The 12,177-nt window shown below is 31.5% G+C and overlaps 1 long non-coding RNA gene and 1 pseudogene across 1 annotated transcript; one reads left to right on the top strand and one right to left on the bottom strand.

Annotated features, from left to right (window-relative positions):
* Positions 1-3,577: 3,577 nt before the first annotated feature.
* On the top strand, positions 3,578-4,314 carry LOC112536868. Its single transcript, XR_003080800.2, has 2 exons — positions 3,578-3,720; positions 3,955-4,314. It is a non-coding gene; the product is annotated as an uncharacterized LOC112536868 (long non-coding RNA).
* A 3,577-nt stretch (positions 4,315-7,891) lies between these two features.
* Positions 7,892-11,113, bottom strand: LOC8281285 (annotated as a pseudogene).
* Between the last annotated feature and the right edge of the window lie 1,064 nt (positions 11,114-12,177).

Genomic DNA, 12,177 nt, shown 5'->3' with positions numbered 1-12,177 from the left:
ACAGGTTGTTTGTCAAATCAAATATAAATAATAAATCTGAAAATGCAAATACTGTGGAGTATCGAGAAATTTATGTAATTATAAATATAAGAGAAATAGTTACGTTAAGCCCGAGGAAGGAAAGAGTTGGGTTGGCAAAATGAGAGGAGCTGCAAATAACTTAATTGTCACCTGAAAAATTTAATTTGAAACTGTCAGTCTCGAGGGTGAGTTAAAATCATATAATCCCAAACAAACACAACTATCACAATAAAATAATTATTTAAATAAATATAAACTATCATGAAATAATTAAAGTACGTGTCATGTTATATTTCAAAAAATTCAATTTAATAAATACATGACGAGAACATCAGCAGAATCCTATACTCCAATGAGATTTGGACATAGCTTCCGGCGATGGAAAAATAGACAAAGGGTTGCTCTTGACATTTTTGGTGGTGGCGAGTCCATTTTCGATGTCGGATTTGCAAAATAAGGCTAGCAAGTGGATCGTTGGTAGAAATGGTCACTGGTTATGGAAGAAAATGAGTGAGAAATGGTGGTGGGGAGCCTGACACGCGGGAAGAAGAAGAAGAAAAGAGAGGGGGCTGCTGATTTGGTTGTGTTTTAGGAGAAAATGCACTTTGATCCATAAAAATTCTAGCTATAGAAAATGCCCCCCAAAACTAATTATTTGCTCAATTTTCCTATTTTTATAATTATACATATATTTATATACTTAATTATTACTTCAATAATGTAACACTAACTTTAGACTTAAAATAATAATAATAAGAATCCTATACAATAAATAAATAATAATATCTAGTGTAAATTAAATCCAAGTTTAATTGAAAAATAAGCATTTAACTAAAGAAAATTTTAAAATATCTCTAAAAAATAATAAAATTAAACTTCACAAATTACGAAGTATTACAATTATGCTTGTAATTTAGTGAGGAGGTCTTAAAATAAGATTCAACCTTTGAATACTTAGGGACTGTATATCTGATGCTCATTTTTCTTATATTATGTTGATTTGGTTGAAATCGACAGATAACGTTGTTCATCATAACAATGAAATATTGCAATCTTGATAGAACTATACTAAATAAATGATGAAACTCGTTAGCTTATCTATTGATAAGATAATACAATTTTTAAAAATAGTGTAATATTATTAATTTTTATTAATATATCTTATATTTAATTATTACAAATGAATACCTATTTAATAATATTTATATAAATAGATGTTTAATAGGTAAAATATCCGATATTTAAAGATCTAAAAATTTATTTTATAATTATATATATTAAATGAGTCCTTAAGGAGTTCATATAGTATATATACATGTATTTTTATTTGAATTTAGACAAATTTAGATAATAAATATAATATTTTAAATGAATTTAGAACAGATTTAGATATGAATATTTTAATTGAATTTTAATTTAGATTTTTCTTAAATAATTTAGATATGAACTACAATAATTTGACGAAACAAATACATGCTTCTCGGACTGGTTCCACATAAAAGATTGTAGCAAAATTACAAGTTGTATGTCAAATAATACAACAAATTTCATTTATGAGATTTATTCTTCTTAGATTTAAATGGGATAGGGAAAGAAAGAAAAAGAAGAATATGGAGAAGGAGAAATAATGGTGTCAACTTTAAGCAATAGTGATAATTATTTTGTTACTGCGAAGAGCTTAAAATTACAGGGTTTTTTTATACTTTAAGAGTTTATTTACGTTTAAAAATAGTTTAAGGACTAAGCCGCTCATCGCACCAAATATTAAGGCTAAAACTACACCTTTTCCTATTAGTTTTAATGAGAATAATTAATTTCTTTGTTATTTTTTATTTTAAATAGTTGAAAATCTCAACTATCAGTTTATTCCTATTATTTGCCTACACAATTAATTCTAATACTTACTACCATTATCAAATTCATTAATTTTTATGCATAAATTATTTGCATTGTGTATATTAAATTAACTTTGAATTAGTTTTTACCTTTGAATTTAGGTGCATAAATTATTTTCATTAAGTGTATTAATTACAAAAAGAATAATAAATAATTAAATGAGCTATCTATGATTTGTTTTCCTAAAAGATCAATCAATAAATAAAAAGATCTATCCATGATTTTCTTTCTTCGAATAAAATTGAAGGAAATCAGAAAAATTTAAAAATAAAAATTATTTTAAAAGAATTCTAATATTTGATATTAAGTATAAGAACTAAATTTAACTCTTCATTATATCAAATTAAACTTATAATAAGTATAAGGACCAAATTAAGATCTTTATGACTGATAAAATAAAATGATAAAAAGAGTTAATAATTAAGAAAGCAAATATTATAGAGGAATTACTTTACTTTTTAAAAAGCAAGATTGGACTTGTAAATTTGTCTAAACTTCAATAAGATAATAGTAATTAAGTCAGATTTATACATAAATTTATGAAGATTTAGATATTATTTTGACAAAAAAATATTGTTATTAATAATTAATAGAGTAATGTAATTGTATTAATTAGTAAAAGATATATTTTAAATAGATAAAATGTCCATTGTGGCTCATCATCTTATTGGTTAAAAAAAATCATAAAATTAGTTTTTAAAGAAAAAAAAATTCTCCCATATATACAACCAACTTTTGCATTGGCGATTATATTACGACCATTTTTTCTTATTCATGTATTCTACTTCCATTTATAAATATAATTAAAGTACAAATAAACAAGAAAATTAGAAAGAAAATGATTTCTAAAATAGCATACAAAAATTTATAATCCTTAAATAATAGTTTACTCATCATTTACGTATTTAGATTAGAAAGTTCAATTTCTTTTTTTTATATATAAATTTTTATACATCTAAATAATTTATTTCTAATATTACTGCAGATGTAAATGTTTTATTTATGAAAAATTACTTTTTCTCGAAATACGAACACTGGACTAGTTTGATGTAAAATATAAACCTTCCGCTCAAGTTAGTATATAATTCAACGCAGCAGAAGAATATACAGAAACTAGCCGTTGGCGCTCACAAAATCGAATGTTTATATTGTGGGTCACAACACAAAGCTGCCCTTTTTTCTTCATTAAAGACACAGACAAACAAATCTCTTCTTCTTCATCCTTAAAAATACCCATTCTCTTTCCTTCTCTCTCTAAATACTCCTCCCTCTCTCTCTCTCTCAACACTCCTCTCTCTCTCTCTCTCTCTTTCTCTGATTCTGTTTGAAAAGCTTGCCGCATTGTTCTTATCTTGAGAACTCCGTGAGTATAATTTATTTCCTTAAGATCCACGCTTAAATTGAAGGAAACGCTGTGTTCCATGATCATTTTCTTTTATGTAAATTGGATACTATCATTTTAGAAATGTTTTGTCGCTCTGTTACTAACTTTCCTTTCTTAGAAACTTTTGTGTTGGTGTAGCTTCCTTCGCCGCTGCAAGCATTAGAATAACAGTTTATTAACCTTTCTGAAATCACCCATGATTATCAAAATTTCGAAGACCTTGCTGGAAGTGAAACAGCTTCACAGACATGCAGATGGGGCTCAGAGAATATCATTAAGATATTATATGCATTAAATGGGAGCATGGCTTGATTTTACTTTACTAAGTTGCTGAAACTATAAGAGGTGCCAATATTGGTAAATTTGATATTATTCAATCTTAGTTTGATGACTCTGATAACTGTGATAAGAAAGCTCAGGTGAGATTTGAATATTAGCATACTTTTTGATTGTCAAGTTTTATTTCATACCTTGTTGCTTTTGTCTCCACGTTTTACATGTAGAATATATCCTTCTTCATATCGAGACTTGTATGCTGTAATAATGGATTCTAGGATAACACCTAAGTGCTACTGTCAGAACCATCTAAGCAAGTTCAACAAGTACTTATCCGATTCCTGTTGACTACATCCTCAAATTCTTTTTACTTGCAGGATTGGGAAACGAAGCGGTCATATACCCCTGCCGGGACTCCGACTTCCCAGCAAGTTTTGGAAAATGGGATTGAAAACAGAGCACCGGAAAATGAAGACTTCATTTCATATCTGGTGAGACCCAGCCAGAGTCTGAGAAAGAGACTCCTACAAAAAGTGAAGAATGTGGAGACGTTTCATCACAGGAAGGAACTCTAGGCTATTGTCGTTCTAGTTCAGTTAATATGAAGAAAATGCAGCAGAGGAGAACGTGAGAAGCATAAGAACATTTCCTATTTCTATAGGTGTAAAATGAATCTTAGAGGTTTTTTGTCCATGTATCATTTATTTATATCTTAGTTAAGTCTTTTAATTGTCTGCGATCATTTGTATTATATCCATCACAATGAGATAAATTTTCTACTTTCAGGACATTGTTGAAGAAGCCTTCAAGATCATCTATCCACCGGTAACATGTTGTTTCTTTCCCAGTATTATCTCTATTTCAAACTTATCATCTTTACTTTTTTTCTTTTTTATATTTTTTAATGAGTTCAAATTATATTATTATATTATATAATTGTATAATAGGATCTGAATTGAAACAAACATATGAGTAGTAAATTAAAAAAATCTAGCAAAATTTATTAAAGAAAGCAAGTAGATTTTAACTAAAGATAATTAAAATTTCTATTACAATGGTCATAATTGACATGATATTGTTTGAGCCATTTGACAAATATTTGTAATAGTAACCCAGTGATTGTGTCAAGTTAACTTATTACTAGTAGTGCTTATTAGCTTCTTTTGCATTTGTGCTACAGCCCAAATGCAACACTTTCCATTATCTCATTTCCAATAGCTTTAGTATTATTTTTATGTTTAATATTTCTTTCTTAATTTGCTTTTAATCTTTTTTATTACATAATTTGTTTGTTTATTTGCTTCTTAGTTAATTTCCTTTACTAACCTAAATTTTTTTTACAGTGACAGGATCTACTTACCCGATTTAGAGATTATAACTGATCTTTTTTTAACTTTTAGGATTAGTTTTAGTTAAATTTCTTATTTTTAAGGTTTTTAAGCCATGATTGCAATTAATTCCTCCCCTTAATCGCCCCGATTTCCTTAATCCTTTTCTGGATTTCTCTTTTCTCCTCCCCCCTTCTATGTATGTTTTATTTTATTACTTTTAGATTTTCACCACACATATAAGGGATTAAAATCAGCTTAAAATTTATGGGTGATCACTCACGTGCTTATAAGATGAACAAGAATCCGGCACCTCGATTTAGGTAATAAAGTTGTATTCACCTTGCATGTAAAGATAAAATTTAAGTTACCAAAGTACCTCTCGCTAGGGCTAATTGGGGTACCAATTAGGTCAGAATTTGTTTGCTCATGTCACATTAGATAAGAAAAGGTTCATGCAAATAAGTAGAATTGACTAGATTATTGTAATTTTATTAGATTAGGCAAAGATTCATTTACTTTAGTGGAATCTAAAAATAGGGATGCCTCAAACCTTTTCTATTCGTATTTAACTTTTCGAACCTATAATCTCTAGCTCTCTATAAGTGATACCAATTGTCTTATTTGTCCTGATATTATGGGTCGCGATTCTAAAAAACATGATATTTGTGGTCCTCTATAGGTCCCTCGAGCGAACAACTCATTTTAAAACAAACTTGGTAGTATGAAGAGCAGTTTATTAATACAATGACGAGATAAAACATCACCTGTAGTGAGGGCTAAGATCTATTTGCGCTCACACATTCCTACTACATGTGAAGGGGATGAGAAATTTTTCATCTGACAAAAATATTAAGTATTAATTGATTTCCCAAAGATCTTGAAATAACCCATAAATTGATTTCCCGTAACTTGACTCAAGTATTCAGTTGCATGCAGTTATTCTAGTTCGAAGCCCTCATTTCATAAGAAAAAGAAACTATAAGATAAATTGAATAAATAAATAAATAAAGATGAATCAACTAAAGTCAAATCAAGAACCAAATGGTAGTTGACTGGTCAACAACTCTCATAATCCCAAATTTCATGACTAGCTTCACGAAAATAAGAGAATATTCGGATGGGCCTACCTACACTTGGATTAATTGAAAACAACATGATTTCTCCATTACGTGTATGGATTTACATCTTGTCCTGCTTGATTATTAAGCTAAGCCCCAATGCCACCTGTCAAGCTTGTCAATTGTGTTCCCCATGATTCCTTATGCCAGTTCTTATGTCATCAAGAGTTCTCGTGCCTAGAGGAACAAGAAATGATGTAGATCCTAATGGTGCAAATCTTGAATCAAAATAGTTGGGCATGCCTTGATTCTTATTGTTCCCTCTTTCCTCTAGAAGATTCGTCCCTGATCATTTGGAGAATGATATCAATACTCAATCAACTAAATTTCTTCCTTCACATTTGTTCAAGCATTGATTAGTTCCTATGATTGCCGCTTTCACATGCTTTAACTTAGTAGTCATGTTTATGCACCCCAAATAAAACCACACCATCATAGTAGACAGAGATTAGAAAGAGAGGCATAAAAGAAATGAATAATATAAGAACATAGGTTATGTGATTCTTGTAAGGATTTGCAAGAAACACGTTGCGAATTTGTTACTAAAAACATCTTAGGTCAGATTCACGAACAAAGGCCTCGACCCAACACTTTACTAGAAGTGTGAACCTTGGTATAGCAAAGGTTTTGGATGCCACACTCAAGATCACAAAGAAAGTGAGTAATAAGTCTCAAAGAACGCCACAAGAACAAGTCTTGATAAGTTCAAAAGTTTTAAAAGAACCAAGAACTGAATTCTTTCAATGGAATCAATCATAAAAATCTTCATTAACCTTGGACCATTCGGCTATAGTGTGTTTAAATAGCCAAAGATACAACCTTAGCTTCCTTTACACATTTAGGCAGAAACTAGAATAGGAAAATAAAAATCAAAGGCCAAATTAGAAGTTTTTCCAAATAACAAAATAAGTAACTAGAGTGATTTAGACAAGGGGTGGTTGCCTTTATTTCCTAAATAAAATTAGGCACCTAGGTCAAGCCCACAAGCATGTGCCTCATTGTTTCCTCTTTAAGCTTCTTGCTTCCTTTTCAAGCTTCTTTCCTTGTTCCTCTTTAAGAATCCGGCCTTCCCTTGTTCCTTTGAGTAAAATTTCATCCAAAACTTAAGAATTCATGGGCCAACATGTTGAATTAGGTTAATAACAATATTAGGCTTGATTAACTCTAACTACATGGCTTAGAAGGCTTGGCCCAAATATCTTGAATAACACCATTTAAGGCCTCCATCATTCTCTTGGCTCTAGCTCTTGTAATTGGGCCTCCCTTGATAAATAATGGATAACTTGGACTTGGAACTTGATCTTCGTTACTTAGTTGGTTACATGGAAAGAAATCATAAGTTCTTTGTTCTCTTCCATACAATTAAGTTTAAGGATAAAATCTAATTGATTTCGAAACAAGGGTAGACAAAGAATACAAAAGAAAGAAAGGATGCAAGCAATATGTCTTGGGCTAGAGTGTCATTTGGTACACCCACACAAATTTCCCCTAAAGAATCATGGGAATGCAATACCTGATCAGCATAAAAAATATATGTTGCAATTGTAGTCTAAGATGATGGTGAGCCTCTAAATGCAGAGTCAAAAGGATGATCAAAAGCTACAAGAAATTTTTTTTTTTTTTTTTTCTCTTGAAAAACAAAAAATGATAAGTTAGCACACCAAACCTAAATGCAGCCAGAGGCAAAGTGATCAGAAAGAAGCATGCTCATCCAAAAACAAAAGAAACAAAAGCAACTCAAACCATTAATGGTACAAACAATTTATAGCAAATGCTGATTGATATAAAAAAAGGGAAGTCATATCTATTGGCTATTATTAAAAAAAGGTTCCCCTAATCAGTCAATAAGAATGAGAGGAGCCATCAACTGAAAGACAGATTCACCCCTTAAAAATCTTTTAAACAGATTATCATAAATACACCCCAACGACGATAGAAGTGATTAGAGAGAAGCTTCTTGCTAAGTTCTAAGAAATAGTAGCTAAAGAAAGGAACAACATACTGTACAACTGTACAAGAAGAGATTTCTTTGATACTTAAATGCCCAGAAACACCTAGAGGTCTTTTGAGACTTTCAAAACAAACAATTTCATGTAGTCCCAAGGCCTTTAAAAATAAATTGCTGGCCCAGGAAAGACATTTGGCATCTTCACCTACCTTTGTTGATGTTGCAAATAGTCTTTTGACAGCAACAACTTCCAACTACTATTCATCATCCAATTCAACAAGTTATGCTCGCCTTTCAGTTGCTTTCTTCCTGACAAAGAACCCCAATCTCATTGCTACCTTGATCTTCAGCCAACCAACAACAGCTTTACCAGGACGCACGCCGTTCTCGTCATAGTTTGGCATTGGTGATGCTGCCATATAAGGTGGGAATTGGAATCCATCTTCATGTATATTTACAGCGCCATTTTCCCCCCATGCTAAAGATTCGAAGCAACTGTTGCATATCTTCATTCTCAAGCATCTCATGACTTCAGATGCGAATCTCTTCCTCAGTAAAGTATTCATCAACTCCCTTGTCCTGGTTGTTGGTCCAGTCATCAAAAGGATTGAGACTAGATGGCTGCATGGAAGACCCAAGAGCTTCAAACCCTGAGCTAGATATGACTGAGGAGGACCAAGAGCTAGACCAACACTGTTATCATTTCTCATCCCTTGTGCATGGTGAGAGTTGCTGATCAAAGGTTCATGTACTGTGAATGAGGTGCTGTCAAACCGGGTACTTGAATTTGGATTCACAAGCTGGGATTGAGCCGAGAATCCTGCTCCCATACTATTATTATACCCTGACACAAGATAAGAAAACCTAAATAAGATGAGAATATTAAAATTAATGTACCCCTATTAACTACTTACTAAATATCTATAAGGACTTACCTCCAACTTGGAGGCCTGAATGCATAGAAGCCTACTCAGTAGTAACTGAAGCTGGTAGCCTCGACAATTGCATTTGGTGGTCTGAAGCACTAGGGTAACCTATTTGGCATATCTGTAGTTCATCTCGGTAAGTGTTTGACCTCTTACTTTGCTTAAAGTTCAGAAGAGACTTGTCGTCATACTCTATAACCTCATTCTAATTGTCATATGCTTTTTTTCACCAATGTATCCATATATACCTACAAAACAAATTTTAATGAGTAAAGTCATGTCCAAGAAAAGAAAATTAAGCAGGACCAACCAAGTTTGTTAGTTAAAAATTAAGTAAGCTCCTTTGGACAAAGATTTAGTTTCAAAGACCATGCAAAATGAGTACATTGCATCAAATATAGTCTCATCATTGAGATCATAGACTCATTTGATTTTATATGTACTCAAAGCAATGCCCAGCACAAGCAATAGTTTATGTTTTTGCAACATGCTGTAACATGAGTAATTAAAATAAATCTAAAAAAAAAACCCATGGATATCACTGCTGTTGCTGATATCATTGAGAGGACACAGCTCTGGAAGGTCTTTAAAACTCACTTTTATAACAAATTGCCAGTGGATATCCATAAATTCAAGAAACTAATATATAAGACTCTCAAACTATATAATATTTTTTCCAACATGTAGTTATACATGTAAAATGCTTCTATATGTTCCGTGATATTTAAAAAATCTATAAGAACTCCAATACTGGAACTACAAGTGTACATTTTATCTAATTATCATACTTCAATAGGGAATAAGATATATAATTAGTACATCAAGATTCACACATCAGTCTATACTCACCATAAAGAAAACAATAAACAACTACCATGAAGAAACTGACACATTCATTCTTGCAATATACAAGTAGTGTTACAGATAATAGTTTAAGATCACTTAAGTTTATAATTTGACATTTAGAGTTGAGCTTGAAAAAGGGGAAGAAAAGAAAGGAAAATAAAAATCATAGAAATAGTGTCAAATTAAACAAGTAGCAAACATTTATATGCATAGAAAAATGATGGCGCATATTGCAAAAAACTCAAACAGACCAATCAGATCGTTCTATGATTTAACAGATGAAACACAAATTCAGCACAATTTTACTCACTCTCAAGTTTGTATATGATTCAAATTGTTCACGGTAAAACCATGCAAAACAAAAACCATAATGTGCTGAGACATTAAAACCCCTAAGAAGGATAAAATAATGAAAGACTATTCAAAATATACATATATAAAAGAATGCAAGACCAACCTTTTGATCATCAGAAAGACAACTAGCTGAATAATATTGTTCCTCAGAGATAAGGCCATTTAGTTCATAGATATTATTAAAAACAGCACCAACGTCCCTAGAATCTTCAGGATAATAAACATAAAGCTTTCGACTGAGGCCATAAGTCTTTGCATGCTCTATAAGAGCATACCACATTTTGTTAATGCCAGACCCTAGTATCTACATCAAAATAAAGGCAAATCAGAATATATGAATACGGCAGTAACATACTAAATCAAAAATCCAAACCTCCACTTACATTTCGTAATCTTTGAGCATCCCTGACCAGAAGTCTTTAGAAGTCTTCAATTGTGAATATTTCTTAATTATTTAGCTTCTTATGAAAGGATCCATCCTTGCCAATTTTCTCCAATCTCCATACATCGTCATTTAATACAGGTGGGTAGTGTTTCTTATATACTGTCAATGGAATAGAACATTAATTTCACATATTTCATAGGAGATATAAACAAAAAAAAAAGGCAAGGAATGAACTTACGCTCTCCTCTGTGATCTTTAACAGTAAAAGCTTCTGTCTTCACCTCGCGAATGCGTATGGCCTCACAGCATCCAGAGGCAACCTTCAAGCCTAGCCTAAATTGCCAAGAAATCACTGCCAATAAAAACACATGTTCGATAGCAATCAATAAAAGAAATGCCAAAGAATAGGCGATTATTAGTCAGAATAGTCAAAAGGGAAACATATGCTATGTTATTAGCGACTGATCATAAATAAAAAGACTCCATTCCATCATTTTCACTAGCTACACGAACATTTAAAGAATGACTAGTTAAAACTGCATAGACATAATGGGCTTATTATCCATATTGTCATAGAGTCAAAAAATCAACAGCTAAAAGATCCAAGAATTACATGAAAGAGACCCATCCGTATGCCATAAAAATACCTCCAGGCACTACTAATATTTGTGTTATGTAATTCTACTCCTAATAAACAACATAGTCACAAGGCCTTAGCTTGTATAATTACTCAATGACAGAATGCATACTAAAATACAAGTAGGTGCGGCCAAATGGGCTATCTATGGCCGTCAAAGTACTAGAGAATTAGATATTCCAATAAAACCATGATTCTATAATCAAACAACAGTAACGTTCTTCATGGAAATACCTCGGTTATTGCTTTCCCACTCACCCTCCTAGAAAGGTAAAGATTTATCAACCAAATTCTTTTGAGTAAGCCAAAATTATACTATATGTCATCATTATAAGCATTGGTATCAATTGTCTTAATAGCATTTCTTCTAATATCTAGTACTTAGTATAACACAAAATAAATTACTCAGTATTCCAATCAAGCACTTATCTAAATAGTGTGTAACGGCCTATGGAAATCTTCTTTAATCTCTCCTAATACTTTTGGTTATTTTGGAAGTCTCCTGTTGTAAATGGCTAGCTTAAAATTCCTCACATTCGGTAAATGGGAAACCTATATTCATGCTTTTACAGGTAATTTAAATATCCTACCCTGTAAATAATTATAGTTTTGTAGATTGCACCACTTTAGTGAACTTCCATTTTTTTCAGTTCATTGGGCATAGGCCACAAGCAGGGGAGTAGCCTATCACCTTTCCTAGTCCCTACCACATCTGAATTCAACTACAACTATCCTTATCCATAAAGAAACCAGAGGCCTAAGGTACAATCCATGAGGATATCCTCAACCTAGAAAAATACGCATAGGAATTGCTGTCTTGCGATAATAAGGATATCCTTAATCATAAATATCTTTTTTTTTTTTTTATGGGATAAATAAAACTTCTTTTGACTTTCATGATTTGTATGGATTTTCTCTATATTAGATTTAGACATCAAATTTTGAATAAATTATTTCGTTGATATTAAAATTTTGAAATTCTTATCTAATTTTTTTTATACTAGTATTGGCGGGGGTTTTCAATAATTTGACGCTCAAAACCCGACAATTTCCCA

Source organism: Ricinus communis, chromosome 1, assembly GCF_019578655.1.
Source record: "Ricinus communis isolate WT05 ecotype wild-type chromosome 1, ASM1957865v1, whole genome shotgun sequence".
Taxonomy (NCBI): domain Eukaryota; kingdom Viridiplantae; phylum Streptophyta; class Magnoliopsida; order Malpighiales; family Euphorbiaceae; genus Ricinus; species Ricinus communis.
Note: the sequence above shows the minus strand (reverse complement) of the source record. Positions and strands in the feature narration are given on the sequence as shown.